At 42.4% G+C, this 18,549-nt stretch overlaps 1 long non-coding RNA gene and 1 pseudogene across 1 annotated transcript; one reads left to right on the top strand and one right to left on the bottom strand.

Annotated features, from left to right (window-relative positions):
• The first annotated feature begins 9,010 nt into the window (after positions 1-9,010).
• On the top strand, positions 9,011-12,314 carry LOC118472921 (uncharacterized). The gene is made up of 4 exons (XR_004851394.1): positions 9,011-9,104; positions 9,747-10,018; positions 10,929-11,169; positions 12,158-12,314. It is a non-coding gene; the product is annotated as an uncharacterized lncRNA (long non-coding RNA).
• Positions 12,315-13,777: 1,463 nt separating this feature from the next.
• Positions 13,778-17,718, bottom strand: LOC103632325 (actin-like; annotated as a pseudogene).
• Between the last annotated feature and the right edge of the window lie 831 nt (positions 17,719-18,549).

The raw sequence follows: 18,549 nt of genomic DNA, 5'->3' as shown, positions 1-18,549 counted from the left end.
AGCAGCACTCTGTATAGATAAGTCTTCCCGGTGCCACCAGGTCCATCCACAAAGAATAATCCGCCCTGATCGGTGTCAACGGCAGACATAATCTTATCATAGGCGACCCTCTGTTCCTCGTTAAGAGAGTCTTTAAGAGCCACATCTTCCACTGTCGGTTGGATACTTTCCTCCTCGTAAACCTCCCGAGCAGTACCAATAGCATCGTCATACGCGTCGATCATAGGAGGTAGAGGGAATGTCTTTATGTCCTTTCCCATTGACTGCAGCATGTTCCTAATGTCAATCAATACCATCTGCTCAACATGAGTTTTGTTCTGACTCTTGTGTTGATAGTCCTCGGACATAGAATCTTTGTGTTTATGCCAGAGTACAGCCACATCGCTTGGCTCACAGTAAACCAGTATTGTGGCAAAAAGCCGTCGCAGCGACAATGGCATCTGGAAAACAGCACGTTCAGTGAGACACTCATCCAGTGTGTTGTCCGACTCAAGTAGTCCCCTTCTCTCTGCTGCCTCACGAAAAGTCGGTAGGGTGACACCATCAACTGTCCTTAGATCCACATAGGAGGCGGCGCCAGTCACGTGGTTTAGGAGAACACGAAGATAGTAGCGCTCCCCTCAGCCGGATGAGCAGAGACTATCCTACCGACTTGTCCACCTGTATCTCGTTTCCTCCGTTGCCATACTTTTCCCTTACCACTCTGCCAAGTGTACCACTCAGGGAAGTCACGATATAGAATGCCACGAGCCTCCTCGTGTAGCCTATTCGCCTCAAAATATGATGTGAGCATCGACCTATCAACACCTGGACGGTTGACGACTCGCTCGACCATTTGCCGCTCGTGAAACGCCACCATGTGCATGTTTGGAAGATGGAGTTGAAGCTGCATAACAGGTGGAGATATCTGACTAAGCTCAAAGCCGTATATCCTCCACAAGGCTTCCGGAGGAGTCACCCATCTTGCATCTCTATACTGCTTGATCTCATCAACATCATCATCTGCCTTGCTCGCATCTCTCATAACAACAGACGCACGATCATGGCCTTTGTATATGTATTTGAACAGGTATTTAACAGCCTTGATGCTCCCACATGCCTCGACATTGATGTGGCAGTTGAAGAGACGAAGGAGGTATGGGTTATAAGGGACAACCCATCTATTGTCCAGTTCGCACCCTCGGACCTTTTCTTTACGGTCATCGTCACGACGTCTATAAATAGGGTACGAATCCTTCCCTTGCAAGGTTGTGTCACTGAAAGGCCGAGGGTAATGATTCTTGCACAATTTACGACCCTTAGTGCATGGGCAGTTAGGGTTTAGCGACCCACACGGGCCATGCATCATATGCTTGATAACCATCTTTCGTAGTTCAGGGTACTTGTTGCTTGGGATCTCGGCTGAGATCAAAAGGTCGTACTGCTCAGGACATGTGAGCTTGTACTTCCTCTGCATTATGAGTAGAAAATGGGCATGCGGCAAACCCCGCTTCTGAAACTCCACGACATAGACGTAGGCTCGGACCTTACCAAGAATATCCTGTTTAGTCAGCCGATGCTTTAACTCTTGTAGCTTCGCATGAAAGACACGCACTACAAGATCCGGACGATCTTGCGGTGTCTGCCTAGGGAGAAGCTCCCTCCTTATCTCATCCCAGTTAGGGTTACATGTCATGGTAAGAAATATGTCTGGTTTACCAAACTTCCGCACCAGAGCCATAGCATCCATATACCGACGTCTCATGTCACGAGGACCGCCAATAAACGACGTCGACAGCACAGTTCGCTTGCCAACCTTCTCTCCTCTAATATCTCCATCTAGCATGCTATCCACCAAGCCCTGGTACAGGTCTGCCCTTAACCGATCCTGATTCTTGCGTATGTAATCTAAACGAGAGTTCTCAATCTTTATGTACGTGTCGTCCTGAAGCCGGATATGAACAAAAATGTATAAGAATTAAAAATGTATAAGAATTAAGACTGATCAATACTCAAAGAGGTCATGCTATAAATGAGAAGTATAAAAAGCCTAATTGAAGACCAGCATACATAATGATAGATAAAAGGACTGTCTTCAACTATTGATTCAGATCCAGCGAGGGAATAGAACAATTTGAAAATGTGAAAAATAAGGAAAATTCTACGATGTACTATAAACTTCTCTATTTCCCTCACCATACATGCAAATCGGCACATTGGTCGTCAAGAGCTCTCTGTTTTTTAATTAAAATCATGATCCTCGCTGTTTTAAATAAGAGCTCTCTGTTTTTTAATTAAAATCAAATTTCCGTGCAGCTGAGATGTCTTGATCTTGATCAAGCAAAAGACTTATATATCTACCTCACCTTACATGCAAATCGGCACATTTGTCGTCAAGTTGACCGACATATTAGCGCTACTATTAGTCACAAATACAAAGCACATTTTCTTTGTGACGGCACACAAATTAATTCAGATACAGAAACTGCACCTTGAACTCATAACAAAAATACATGAAAACTTCCACATTCACTAACCAACATTGTGATCACAGTACATGAACTTGTGACGCACCTCCGTGTCTTCTCTGCACCTCCGTGTCTTCTCTGCACCGCCGTGTCTTCTCTGCACCGTCGTGTCTTCTCTAGGGACGGCGGTGGCGAGGGCGAGGTGTGTGGAGGCAGACGCCTCCACCTTTGCTCGGATGTGGCGGCAACGTCTGAGCTGTTGATTGGGCGGCGAGCGAGGGGCAGGATCTGATGGCGAAAGGATTTAGGTCTAGCGAGTGCTGTCGGTTGACTGTTGAAAACAACCAGCGACCTCGCCATGGATGGAAGGGGATCGCGGGGGCAACCGATTGAAGCCATGGATGCGGTAGCGGTGATTGCGCGATGGAATGCGCGAGCGTTGATTGCGATGGATGGAAGGGGATCGCGATGGATGGAAGGGGATCGCGCTGATTGATGGAAGGTCGCTCGTCTGCCTTGCGGCCTCGGGATGGAAGATGGAAACCCTTGAGCGGTGATTGCGCGAGCGGTGATGCGACCGCGGGATGGAACCCTTGATCGATCGGCTCTGCGCGGAGGGAGTGATGCGCGGCGGGAATGGTGCGGCGGGCGGCGTGAATGGCGGCTGCGGGAGTGAAATGGCGTTGGTGGTGCGCGGCGGGCGGCGGAAATGGCGTTGGTGGCTTCGCGGAGCGTTTGGCCGCGGGCGTGGGGGAGCGGCAGAACGTGCACCGCGGGATGTGCACGCCTACACTGCTCACATAATAGTAGTAGAGATTATCTCTACTACTTATTAAGTAAGTAATAGTAGTTTGCCTCTGACTGTTCTGCCTTTGACCTGTTCTGCCACCGACCCGTTCTGCCATCGACGGACACTGTTCTGCCTTTGACCTGTTCTGCCACCGACCCGTTCTGCCATCGACGGACAGCCCCGCGCCACCAAAAAATCTGAATAACAGACAACACACTAACGCTTTTAGTCTGAGCAATAGACAACATACACTAACGCTTATAAGCCATGTTTCGATGCTCTCCGTGGCCGGTATGGCACTAATAAAAAAAACCCCATAGCAGCGTCGCGGTTTATACAGGCCAATGGTTCGTGCGGCCCAGTGGTTCGTGCGGCCCATTGTGCGGCCCAGCGCGCCTGCCATCCTCTTCGGTGTGGGCGGTGGCCTCCCGCCGCACTCCTTGACCTCCTCCCCACGAGCACAACCTCAACCGCTCCGTCAGCTCCACCACTTACGCACGCACGACCTGCACTACACCACGCGGCGAGGACGGATGGAAGAGCCATGGCCACCAGCACGATGAAGCTGTCGTCGTCGAAGAAGGCAAGAAGAAGAACAAGTCCTTGCTCCGAGCTCGAAACCCACATCGCGTCGGCGACAAGGTGCTGGCCGAGTTCATCACCGAGCTCGGCCGCGACTCCACAACCGTCCTCGAGTTCGACGCCAAGCTCATGGAGAAGGGCGACGACTTCCCTGACTACTTCGTCCATGCGCTCCTCACCATCCTCCAGCCTATTGCTTCCAACCCTAGCTCTGCCACCGTCGCCGAGGGCCCTGCTGGCGCGGAGTCGGCCAAATTCCCCGGGCTCGCCCGCCCCGACGACCCCGACCATGCCCGCAACCTCCGCCTCGAGCTCGAGCGGGATGCTTATGCGGACCCTCCTGCTCCAATGAGGGACGACCGCGACCGCCGCTGGGATGGGAGAGGCCGAGACCGGGACTACTTGCCTTTAGTTGCAGCTCACCCGTGTAATCCTGTTTGCTTCGAATGGTCAGGGCTCGTAACAGTTTGTTTGTGTTCTTATGTGAGCAGGTGTATGATGTACATGTATCGCACTGCTTCACATAGAGATTTTTAGTGGTTTAGAGGATAAGAAACAACTAGCAGTCAAGCACAGTATGTCGTAGCTAATCTTTGTGTAATGGGCTAATGGCTGCTTACTCATTGTCATAGTTAGTTTATCGGGCATGTTTTGCTACTGCAGGCCTCCAGCTCAGGTGTTTCTGAATGTTGTTACATGTAAAATCCAGTTTCTTTATCCTATTTATTTGGTAATTTCATTTACTTATCTAGGCCTGGGACATGCAATTATGTTGTTTTAAAAATGCATCTTAATGTTCAATTTATTACATAAAAGATATCTATTGAATTGATATTCATTAACTGAAAACATTCATCATGAAGGAGCGCAGATTGTACATTGACTTCCTTTACTTCCACTTAGTGCCTTTATCTTCATATTATTTTCTTTCATGCAAATGTGAAATTATCAATCTGTCTTTAGGCGTTGTATTGTGCGCTTTGTCTTCTAAATTCATATCAATTTCTAATATCGTTATTTTCCATAGGTTGGAAGAGATCCAGGTGATGGAAGCCATACTCGCTTCGGCCTCCTCCAGCAGCGCTGCGAAGACGAGGTGCTCGAGGTGGCCTATTGACTGTTGGTGTGCATCAGCACCGTCAACCTTCGTGCATCCCCCAGTTCGTGTACCGATACTTTGGCCACGGCAGAGTCGACATCTGGTGAGCCCCCATGCCCCACGGTGATTTAGTCGGCGCAGTTGTAATTCATATTACAATATGCTCTTTGGTGATGTTGAACAAAAAGATTAAATGTGATACCATGCCATGTTTAATAATTTTGACATGTCAATATCTGTTATTTGGTTTGGGATGGATTTTTTTGAGAAATCTCTGTTTGTGGTCCAAACACCTTTGCTTTTTGAATAGGTCACCTTTTTGCGATTGCCTCCAATTCTGTATGTTTGGCACATATGCACAAAATTTTGACATTTTTATCTTTAAATAATTGACCTCTCAGAGATATATGAGGCCTTGGAATTGAGGAATGGTGGATCTGATTATTTTGGCAAGGGTGTTCTTAAGGTTAGTTAACCAACCAATGTTTATATTTCAGTCTGAGGGTATATTGGTAGAATCACCATCCCCAATTTTGGATTAGCGAGCTCAAAGTTCCATGTATAGTTAAGAACATATGTTTGGGACGTCATGTCTGCCCCGATGGCAAGTCCATAGTGCTTGATATTTAGATGATCTTAAGAATGGGAAATGTTTACAGATAGAATTTTCTTGCTACATTGTATACATGCTTGAGCACATCTTGTTTGAAATATCATGTGTTTGGGACCTATCAGATAATTATCTGCCACACGCATGTCCGCCCTGTTAATGCACTAGGAGCTGCCATTACCATCCTTGGTTATGCTTTTCCTCGATATAATGAAACAATTACTTTCTTTAGAATCGAGTCAAGAGCGGCTGCTGCCGGGACAAATACTCTTCACTGCTCGTCGTGAGGCCGCACTGGCCTGGATCGCAACTGCCAACGAAGGCCTTTTCTATGCGCCAGAACGGTGGTGTCTGTTTTGATCTCCTCCTTCCTTACCCTTCAGCCATGAGTTTACCCCCGCTCTTGTGAATGACATTCTGGTTTTATCTATATATATTTTGTTGCTCAGTGGTTCTTTGACTTCGGCCTTACTGATCTTTCATTATATTGCTTGCAGCATTATATGTCGATTCTGAAGCCAAGTACCGTTTGATGACCTAGCAAAGGGTTATCAAACCATAGTAAAAGGATATGAAGATCAACAACAGCATGATGACCTATTTTGTTCAAGCAAAGCTAAATAGAAAGTATGCATATTTATTTCTTTTGAAAGCTCTATGAAAATTTATGATAGATGGGCTATAGAAAGCCACTAGAACTGTGACATCATATCATTTAAATTGATATTTCAGTCTGCAGCAATTAGTATTTAGTTCTCTCATTCATCAAGCTAATTTTTATTTTACAGAAGAGGAAAATTCTAGATTTAGAAGAGGAAAATTCAAGACAGTAGAGGAATCTTAATTGGACAGATTGTAAGTCCATGTGCCTGGTGTTTCATTCTGTGCCTATACCCATTCGTCTTCTCAAGTATAAGGCTATTGATTAGTTATAATCTATTTGACCGCTACTTATGTCTACAAATTTTAGCTAATTTAATTCCAACCAACTATTGTGAAACGAAATCCATGTAATGACCATTTACTGCTACTATGTCATGTTTTGAGGTTTTTTATTGGCAAAATGAATTCACCTCATCCCTGGTTAGAATTAGAAAGTTGAAGCAAACATCAAATTTGTGCTTGATTGACACAGTTCACAAGTTATGAACCTTTTTGCAATTTTTCTTTAATATTCTACTCCATGCGTCCCAATTTATAAATTGTTTTAGCTTGTTTATTTTCCCCTAAATGGTCAGCAAGTTTCAGTTTTGTTCACAAATTCAGCAGTATTTGATTTTAGCCACATCTGGAGAACCCCAAAATCTTGGATCTGTTTTTGCACTGTTTTCACTGATACAATCATGCTACCTTTTAGTTGCATAAATTACAATTTACAGAGGTTTATTTTCATAAATCCTGCTAACGAAACTTCTTTCTTTCGATAGGAGTAGGATCATATCCATTCTAGCATGGTTTATTAGACAAAGTGAATTAGCTATTTAGCATTTATTAGTTTCAAGAATTCAAGTGATGTAACTTAAAACTTCACTTGAAGCCAAAAGATGCAAGAGGCCAATAAAAAATGTTCTGATAACACTGACAGAACAATATGGTCTAAAATATAGAGATTTATAGACTACTGGTAATTTGTGTTCTTCTTAACTTTTAGCTTTATTATCTACTGTTCTTCTTTTAGTTCTTCCACCTAACTAATCGGTGTTGTTGTTCTCACCTATTGGGTAATTCTGTAACCTGTGGATTTATACATCCCTTTAATCACAAGTATATATTCATCACTTTCTGTCTTTCTAAATTGGTTATTCTGTAAGTTGACCATGTTTTATCTCAAAAGAAAAAGAAATACTCAGTATAGTACCTCATCATATTAGTACTATATTCATCACTTTTTGCCTCCCACTATGACTGTCTAGAGGTACCTAATGCTTATGTATTGAAGCAATGGTATTTCAAAAACCTATTGGGTTCCTTTTTTCCCTCTCCTTTAACAGTTCAATAATGTACATATTAGTGACCTGCAAGCAGTAAAAATCACAATATTAGAAGATAGCGGTAGGGATCCTGGCATCACATATTACAGCTACAGTTTATGTTTTTGCAACATTATAGCCACATCTACTAAAGACAAACAACTTTTATATTAATCACTTTTTGCCTCCCACTGACTGTCCAGAGGTACCTAATGCTTATGTATTGAAGAAATGGTATTTCAAAAACCTATATTGGGTTCCTTTTTCCCTCTCCTTTAACAGTTCAATGTACAGATTAGTGACCTGCAAGGAGTAAAAATCACAATATTAGAAGATAGCGGTAGGGATCCTGGCATCACATATTACTGCTACAATTTAGGTTTTTTGCAACATTATAGCCACATCTACCGAAGACAAGCAGCTCTTATTGTTTAATTACTTTTCTGGGATGTATCCACAATTCTGAACCTTCCAGCTTTTCGGTAGATGTCTACTTAGAATTTAAGTTTGAGGATCTTATTTACTAGATTAAACTTCAGCAATAGACATTAATTTAGAATACCCAATTTATTGCAGTCTAATTATCCGTCGCATAACTCTTTTTAAATGTCTACCTTATATACCTCTGCTCGCGCGGACAAGATATTGCTAAAGGAGGTGCTCGCAGGGAGGAGGACCTCAACGTGGTGGGCATACTTTGCAGGTTGAATTGTTTCTAACCTTATTATCTCATTCTTGTAACATGAAAGTCATATATAGTTTTCTGAATGGGACATATTTTAACTAAACAAAACAATGTTTAACACACAAATTACTTGTTTAGAGCCTCCTCTCGTTCATAAAGATTGTCCACGTTTCTAAGCAAACTACTGTAATTTCATATATTCTGTTACGCAATCTCAGTCGCCTGTTGTGCCATTATGCAATCTAAGTCGTTCGATTCGCCCACCATCAGAACGATCCCACGCGTCCAAACCAACGCTCGGACCCCCCTGCAAGGCTGCAACCCCTAGCCAAGATCCCCAACAACCCTAGCCCCGATCCCACCGCCGACGCCCTGGCCCCGATTTCGCCATCGCCAACGGCGCACCGGCCCAGGTGTCAGCACGGCCCGCCCCAAACGTCGCCCCCGCCCCGAGGCTCGCCGGAATAGATGACTGGATGCCACGGCCTCGACCCACCACCACGCTCCAAACAAACTACGTGCATCACTCATCTCCAAGTTCAACCCCCATGGCCGAGGACTTCATACCGCCCTTCCCCCAACTCCCCCATTTATGATTCTGGCACCCTCACGCTGCTATACCCTCGAGTGGAACTTCCTTTTTTCTAAGACCGCGATCTGAGGCGCCATGTTGCACCCACATAGACGCATGTATTTATTTTCATCCACAAAACTGTGTATGTTCAGAAAACTTTCTCCTTTTTGTCAATTGTCAAATACTCTTTCTGCCATCCAACCAAAAATAAACTATAGTTGGTTTGTTGATGTTTGCCCTTTTTGTCTGGTAGGATGAACAAGAGACAAAGAGCAAGCTTGCTGGAACTGATGCAATGAAGATACAAAATTTCTATTACCAATACTGTAGAAAATATCTTCACAAAGGTGATGAAAAAGGAAACTGTAAGAATGGTTATTGTTTAGTTGTATTAGCAATCTTACAAATTATCATACTATACTACATTGACTTACTTTTTGTTGAGTGACGAAGGGAGGAAATGGGTAGACACTTCCAGATTACATCTGTCCTACTTGATGTTCTGAAAATTGTTACACCTAACAAACTCTATCCATTTATTACTTCACCGTATAACATGATATTTCATATTAATCCCATTTTTAATATCATGAAATGGCATTGCTTTGATCTTTTGCTTATCAGTTGGTTGTTCAGTTCCCTAGATTAAAGACAAAAGGGTGTCTACTAGGTGGTGTTTATGTGGTAGGTTGTAGTACACAAGATGAATTGGTTGACTGTATCATATTAGAATCTGATGGATTTGCTCTTATTTTAAGTTTGACGTTTGCCATTAGTATTGAACATAGTTCTACTGTGCAAGTACTTCGCCTGCATTGCACTATTTTATGCCCATTTTCGGGAACATTGGGATGGCTAGAAACCAAGGATACTTCAATTTTGAATGTATGTGTGAATTACAAGTTCTGTATTATGATAGGCTACTGGCTATTGCTATATTTTGTGAATGGTATCGTGTTTTTAACAAATATTTTTTTCACCCATTGCAGGTTCAGTTTCTCAACTTTGTTCTTTGCCCACAATAAGTGAAATCCATCATGATTGATCTTGGGACAAGTGGGTGGATGGAGTTGGTCTTACTATGGAGGGTGCTGGCCGCGGGGGAGCGATGTTGCTTAGCTTTGACTTTGCAACGACACGCTGATATGTTTTTAGAGCTATGGATCAATTTGTTGGCTTTGAAGGACAAGATCAGATTATTGGCTGATAACTTGGCTTTGAATTTGGATGCCAGACTGCATGATCTTCATCCAGCATCTTGGTATGTTCTATGTTCCTTTTATTTGGTGATATTATAATTTAACATGTACATGTATCTAGATTTGCAAAACTTTATGGGGCGACTTGTGTTGAAAACAGATCTCTCTCTCTCTCTCTCTCTCTTCAAATCCAGGTACTGTGTTGCATGGTATCCTATTCCCTTGGGCACTAGATTCATTAGAGCAGCTGGGGCTGCTGTTTTACCAGTCATAAGCCTATAATATTACAATGCCAAAGTAAAGGACTGACATACCACATGATACATAGATGCCAACTAAAATGACTGGTGCAAATTGGTGGTACAACTTGAGGCCTAAAACAAGATATCCCTTCTTATTACATGATTTGAGGTTTACATGCTTCATTTTTCTGTTTTCTGGGATGAACATGCTTGATTTGTGTTTGCAAAGCATATAAATTACTAGATGGGATACTAAAAATGGTTGGAGTTTTTGAGAAACTAAATCATACCACCTACTTGGGTCATATCTGTTAGAGCAGCTCCAGTAGTTATGTAAATTTTAACTCTCTAAATCACAGATTTAAGGAGTTGCTAAATAACTTTGGTAGTAAAAAATTGAGTTCTCCAATAGCTCTCTAAATATATGTTGTAGTTTTGTTTTGAATCTATCCATATAAAAAAGTCACACATGTCAACAACCACCTTCATTACCTACATAATGTAAGCATTTTTTTGTTTAGGAAGTTAGTGAATGGTTGTCAAATGTGGATTTCTAAGTTCTTGGGGCCCAGGTGAATGTTCTGATAGTGAGTCCTTGTCATGTGGGTTGCTTATTAAGTGGCAGAGTAGTAGTAGGTTGCTCCATGTTTATTGATCACTATTAAATAGATGGTTCTCTAGATAAATGTGTTTTGAAACTATTGTACTTAACTCTTCTCTTGTAATGCAGGCAGAGTGGTGGTTTGCGATGAGCAAATCTGATTCTAAAGACAGCCAATTAGGAAGGCTACAATCCAGTGTGGCATCCTAGATTCTGAAGGAGAGGTTGCACACGCTGAATGCGGCTGTGATGGTGATGTCTAGGGCTAGCGTGCTGAAGAATGGGCAAATGAGTAAAAATAAGCATGGTAGAGAGGGAAGCTGTTTTGGAGGAGCTGAAGACTGTAGAGCTACACCATAAGAAACTCAAGGTGCCATTATATTAGTTAGTCTATCCTATGGTTACTTTAGTCCATTATATTCTTATTAATAAGTAACTGAGTAACTGAAATCTAGGTTGGGGTTCCGTCACACTCCAACCTTCCTTTGCCTCTCCATACTCGTCTCGTGCTGATACTAATCAATTAACAATTAACCAGTGCATACACACATATGTGCCTAAAAGTCAGGTGACTGCTATAGCTCCTTGTTAGCTAGGCCACTTGTACTCATCCAATGGATCAAAACCAACAACGGGCAATGCTTGGTTACAAGTTACTATAGCCTGAATGCATGTATGTACGTACGCACGTATAAATGTATGTGTTTAGATGCTTCATTCTCACCTGAATAACCATTGATTTGATTGCAGAGTCATAAAGAGGTGACCCAATTCATACTTGCACCAATGTGTGCATGTGTGTACCTGATGAGATAGTTAGGCTCAACAAACTTTGTATCTAGCCATGTTAAACACTATACTTGAAATTTTTATTTGACCATGTATAAAATACAATTATACAAGCACCAATCCGTCCTCCATCCCATGAGCAGTTGAGCACCTCATGTGAACCAGTGCAGTGTGCTGCTGCTGCTGACATATCACTAGCTAGCTAGCTGCTTTCAATTTGTGTGACTTTTTTCTTCTTTGCCTTTGTTTCATGTTTGCTTCTTTATTCATCTGCTCTCTTCTTTATTACTCCCTCCTGCCAAAATTAAAATTTGTTTTAGTTAATTAATAGGTTCATACAATACTTGAAAATGACACATGTGAGGCTTGTCATTTCCATTCTCCAATTTAGGGCTTGTTATATGTGAGGGCTTGTCATTTCATATTTTGACCACCCCATCCTCCAGCGTCCAAAACTTCTCACGTCGTCCCTCGCCCCTCATCACATTGTATAACTTTTTCAGTTTCTTCGCTTGTATGTTTCTCTCCTCTTTAGCCACTAAAACTTTGCAGCGATTTTTTTCTTGCAGTTGCAGAGAAGCGAGACAACAATGCTACAAGAGGAAGAGATGGTAGGCTATGACCTATGATGGAGGCAAGTCAGCGACATGCATGGAGGAAGAGGTAATTTGGGTTGTTACTTGGTTCACATACGTTGTATATGCATGCCTTGTTCATTTCCCTAGCTATCTGCCTACCTACTTTGATTAACATTGTCCTGCTTTGCTTAGTTTCTAAATTATTAGCCTCAAAGCGAAATTTTTTTGGGGAGTTTCCATTGGGACTTAAGTTATTATTACTTGGAACAGATAAGAGTTTTAGTTGCTTTTTACTTGAAGCTGGTCTACGATTTTCAAAGTGTATAACTTCGTTAATGCCAATTCTTGTTCAATTGTTGGCATCATTCTCAGCTACTAATGTCAATAATACCATCCTTTTCCTAATGAGATGCATACAATTTCATATCAAAGGATCAGAAACATCACCCAGGAAAATGTTAATGTTATCTCTGTTAATATCCCAAAACTGATTGGTTTTTGTGCCTGTTATGTATTTGTTAATGTTCCTTGGCCCTTTGGATTTTTAGGTGTTCTCTCATGATAAGTCAATATATGAGGCAGTGGAGTGTGCATTACAACAATCATTGTTAGAATGCATATATAATTCAGTCGAGATTAAAATCTGGCAACATGATTGCTCATATGCGTGATAAATTGACTGGCTTGCGTGCAAGAGCGAGTCATATTTAGTTTTACGGTTAATATGATTGTGTGTATGATCTCCGGGACAAAGGTTGGTCATCACGACCTCCTCAGAGGTAAACAGATGATCTCTATGCAACCCCGACCTGTAGAACCTCACGTCCATGTCTCTCTTTTGGCTCCTCTTGTCCTTGTCTGGCCGATGGTGCCCAGCAACAACGACAACCCGTCGTTGATCCCAACAAATAGCAAATGGTTCCACCTCATTGTAATCTACGCAATATTCGGGTGTCCTTTCATACATGCTTTGGTACAGACTGTTGTACCGTGCGATGAGGTTTCTCTTCAATCTATTATAAGTTTCGGTCATTATTGAACAACACTTTATGGATATGAAAATTTTGAACTTGGTTCTTTGATGCCCACATAACTGAAAGCATGGTAACCTTTGACCAGTTCTTCATCTTCTACTCGGTAATTTTATGTGTTTATTAAAGTTTCATGAATCTCAGTTGAAATATTGGAACATGCTAGAACAGTAAAATTTGTACTAATGTATTTCCATAGCTTGAATTTTCTAGCTCTTCATCTTATCACTAGGATAATGCCCGTGCGTTGCAACGGCACACGATCATATTTAATAAGTAACTTTAGTAATTCATTTAGACAAGGAGTTTACCTTATGTGTATTTCACTTGCATACATGGGAGTCCGTGAATTAGTACATGACATCACGATCACGATAGTGGCTTCGATCACTGTGCTCGCATTCTAGCTCTCTCACAATTTAATAGGCAAGTGTATTAGCATATAGTACACAGAAATTGTAAAGAGAGCACTACAACAAGTATCTGCCTATAACTATGTCATTGTCTCCACAGATGGTAATGAAGTAAGTGATTCCATACATGATATCTAACTTTTGGGCAAAATAACATGATATAAACATTCGCAAAGTTAACAGAACTTGTTAACAAGCATGATCAGAGAACACCAGTATCAGTGCTAAGACCAGAACTTGCTTTCCAAAATGCAGGCCACGGTTAAACATGAGTCATAGTAGTAGGTGACAATTTCAGCTGTCCAAGACCAGAACCAACTGATATCCAAATCCAGAACCAAGACTAACTTCTACAAACATTTAGAATAAAACTGGCTTGCTACAAACATTTAGACTAAAAAGGAGAACACACATTTGGAGTGAACCCAGTGGTATCCAAGTACAGAACCACACATTTTGAGTGAACCAACTGCTGTTGCATGGCACAGGATCACACATTTCAGATTTCAGGAACCAAATTGCAGTTGTACATGGCTTGGATCTTCTTCTTTGGAGTTATCTTTTTCACAGCTCTCCTTAATTTCCTAGGTGGGGACAGTGTTGAAACAACCTCTGCTGCACATTCCACCGGTGGCACAAGTTCATTCACAGGAGGCACTGGTACAATTTCAAGTGAGGAAGATGGAATGCTAACAAGCAGCTGTGAGGAAGAATCCACACTTACTTCGAGCTACTCAGCAAATGCCTCAGGCTCTTTTGGAAACCACTTTTTAGTCATGCATCTTGATGTACCAAAATGTTTGTAAGAAACTGCATCAAATCAGTGTTCATAAGAAACAGAATTTCTCTAGTGTAGGTCAAACATAAACTGCAAGGTATGATTTCATATCACTTGGGAAATGTTATAAATGCTCCCAATGGAACATCAACATGATCATGTTAAACTGCATCAAATACATGTTATCTGTTATTTTAGTGAAAATCTGAACAGCACACAGAAGAAACATGGGTGAACTTTTGCTAGCCAAGCTATACAGAAGCTTATTTGATCATGTCAAAAGAAAAGAGGAGAAAGATAAAGATAAGTTATATGTACCTACTGTGTACTATGCAGACAGTATATAAAAGTAGAAAAGATCGCTAACCAATCATTTTACCCCACAGCTAAGCTAACTGCTTGAAGTAGCGGCAGCGGTGGTCGAGCGCGGGCTGAGGCGGCAGCAATGGCTAGGAATCAGATAAATAATTAAGATTGATAATGTTATTGTGTAATTACTACACACCTCTAATTAAGAGAGTTTCGGTATTCTCACCTCGAGAAGTCTCTTAGACAGTTTCAGTATTCTCACCTCAAGATTGTGAACAGGTGCACCCCTGTCTCCCTCTTTGATACCAGGCACCAACAATAGATTGCAGCCCATCGGTTCTCAATCCTGCTAGCAGCAACAGCAGCCCATCACCAAGCAAATAATATTCAACAAAGAAAGCAATACAATAATTGTGCAAGGAATAAAATCTTTCAGTTAAATTTTGAATAATATCTTTTGAACAAACACAGTCTAGCGCAGATGAGCAGTCGGTGAGGTCGCGACCGGCCAGGTCAAGACGAAGGATGGCGTGGGGGAGGGCGTATCCCTCGTAGATGGGGACGGTGTGGCTCACACCATCTCCCGAGTCGAGCACGATACCTAAGAGAGGACACAGATTTTAGAGATTACGGACTGCAGGAGAAAATCGGATTTGGAAATTGTTAAGCAGAGAACAGAATCAACTCACCTGTGGTACGACCACTGGCATACAGAGAGAGCACGACCTAGATGGCGACGTACATAGCGGGGGTGTTGAAGGTCTCGAACATGATCTGGGTCATCTTCTCCTTGTTAGCCTTGGGGTTCAGGGGCACCTCGGTGAGGAGGATGGGGTGCTCCTCGGGAGCCACGCGGAGCTCGTTGTAGAAGGTGTGATGCCAGATCTTCTCCATGTCGTCCCAGTTGCTGACGATCCCGTGCTCGATGGGGTACTTGAGGGTTAGGATACCCCTCTTGGACTGCGCCTCGTCACCGACGTAGGCGTCCTTCTGCCCCATCCCGACCATGACACCAGTGTGGCGCGGGCGCCCCACGATGCTGGGGAAGACGGCCCTCGGGGCGTCGTCGCCAGCGAACCCAGCCTATCAAGGTTGGTGCTGTTGTTAGGGCCCCAGCAGCCACCGAGAACCTTGCATTCTCAAGAACAGATGTGACCAAACCGGTGGCTTACCTTGACCATGCCAGTTCTGTTGTCGCAGACGAGGGGCTGGATATCCTCGGCATCAGCCATTTTCTACCTACACCAGAGCTCGCCCGATGCCGCGTTTATTAAAACAAGCAGAAAGTATCCATGAGTTGCTCTACAGAATCCGTTCTAAAAGGCATCAATTGAAGCTATTCTTTGTTTCTATTTTGCTCCCAGCATAAGACAGTAATAAAAAAACATGGCATTGACCACCAAACCACAGATCGGGCCATTTCGTTACGAAAGCAAGTGAAAAATGCTTCCTGATCAAAGGCAAGTATTTGTTTTTGCATACTTATGGTCAGGTCAAATAATTAGCTTACCGCTTGTCTCAAGGTTCGAGGAAAGCCATCAAGGATGAACCCCAATTCACCCTTTTCTTCTCCCTCTTCTAGGCGTCTTGACAGCAGATTTATGATGATCTCATCAGACACCAGTTTTCCTTGATTGACAATATCAGCATGCTGGAAAGAAAGCATACAACAACACAATTAAAAAACTGACAGAAGATTTATGTTGATCTCATTAGATGCCAGTTTTCCATGATTGTCAATCTCAGCAAGCTGGAAAAGAAACACACAACTAACACAAAACCAAGCAAACAGAACTACAAAGTGGTAAAAGAGGAGGCACAGCAGGAGATTCTAATTTTCTATGTGAAATTGCATTGGCAAGGTTATGGTCTAACTACAACTAAACTACAGCCTACATTCAGAGGCCAAACGATTAAATTACATATTTACACTGTTTTATTTATTTAAACAACAAACAGCTAGTAGCCTATGTGGAGCTACTTATCGATTTTACAAGCTTCTGAAGGGTTTATGGATTTGCCCAAACATTTATTTAACCATATTACTCTACAGGTCAATTTTCCTTTTGATTCATTGAACTATGTGTGCAACCCTTCTCCATTTCAGTAACGGACATATTTCTTAACTGAAGGAAGGTTCTAAATTTTCAAGGACTGTTTTTTGTCGATGGCTGCTATGGAGATGATTAATGGGGCTGCGAAAGGATGTTTCTTGGTGCATAATCAGCATGCACCGACTTTTCGTAAAAAAAATAAAAAGTTATAGATAAATGAGAACAACCTCTGAAAAAAATTATACTACAATGAACAAAAATGAGAACAAAGATAAAAATCTCACCATCTAAATTTTTCTACAATGCATTTCTGACCAAACAAAGCTCAAATAGACATTGATTCCTAAAAGGAAAATCAGAATTCTTCTAGTTCCAGACTATGGGGTAGGACTCTACCTAGCAAGAAGAGACAGTGCAAGTGCAAAAGTACCAGTATCCTGTACAATGCTGCTTAGTTTAGCCTATTACATAGAGGCATGCAAGTGCAAGATCAACAATGTCTGTATTAGTATGTTTCTCAATAGCTCAAATGCTCAATATGACATAAGTCAAGAAGTATTCAAGGCAAGGCAAACCTTCTTCTCTGAGAGTATCTTTGGTTGCTTGCAAAAGTCTAGTGTATTTGGAAGGTCCATATACATCCCTTTGAAGAACATGCAAATATAGGATAGAAAGCTTGGTTAGAAACAATATTTATCCACGCTGAATAATCAGTTATCTTCTAACTCAGTTCAACTTGCCATTTCTGCTTGTAGCCTAGGATAGCCAATTCATTGAAAATACATCCAGGGACCAGGGGTGCATGGCGCACATCCGAGGATCAAAATAGGGATTGCAATTTCTAAAGTGGGGGTGATCATTTTACCTGTGCCCTACTGTTGTCGCTGGCTGCTTCTGCCCACCTGCACGGTGCCCCTGTTGGCCGTTGACGTGCAGCACCTGGTGGCCAGTGCTTCACGCCGGCAGCCTCCACCGAAACAGACAAAGACAGTTCGCAGAGAACAGGCATTAGAACAGACAACAGGCATCAGAACGGACAACAGGCAAGGCATTAGACAGAGCACTCCCAACAGGCAAGGCATCAGAACAGAAAAGGCATTAGAACAGACAAGGCATTAGAACCGTGCACCATCCTCGAATGTGGACGCCTACGATACAAACATAAGGAGGAGTAGAGATAGGATGACAACTAAGCGATTATGCTTCAATTTGCATAACAAATTTATGGCTCAAATATATTTCTCAGACACACAGTATACATGTATAATCTAGACAAAGGGACCTAGAAGTTACCTTGATCTAAAGGGAACCTTTGACATTATCCACAACTTCAGGACCATCAATGTGTCACAGTAGCGTACATGAGTTTTGAATCCAATGGCCTTCTTAAGTGACCTGCTAGATACCTGTCCCAGAAAGGAATAAGGTGAGGTAACTGGTAAATTTTAGAACAATTTGGTAAGTACAGGATTCGCCAACCTGTGGTACAGCATGCACAAAACGGGAGGTACGATGAACCACAAGCAAATGAAAAAAACTCTTGATGCCTCTAGTTCACAGTCTGGATAACTGGAAGCAACCTTGAGGATCACACAACCTTTCTTTAGATGGGATAATTTTGCTGATGGATGCAGCAGAATGTCGTTGTTGGTTTAAGGACATAGAAAGGGGTTAGGATCACACAACCTTGAGGATCACACAACCTTGATTGGATGGTGGATGAGTCTTGTGGGTCGCAACATAAGTGACTGGTGTGACATTCTGATGAGAAATGCAAACAGTGTGTCACCTAAACAAG

The sequence above is a fragment of the Zea mays genome, chromosome 7 (assembly GCF_902167145.1).
Source record: "Zea mays cultivar B73 chromosome 7, Zm-B73-REFERENCE-NAM-5.0, whole genome shotgun sequence".
In the NCBI taxonomy this organism is placed as follows: Eukaryota; Viridiplantae; Streptophyta; class Magnoliopsida; order Poales; family Poaceae; genus Zea; species Zea mays.
The sequence above is the reverse complement of the archived record's forward strand: the minus strand, read 5'-3'. Positions and strand labels throughout refer to the sequence as shown.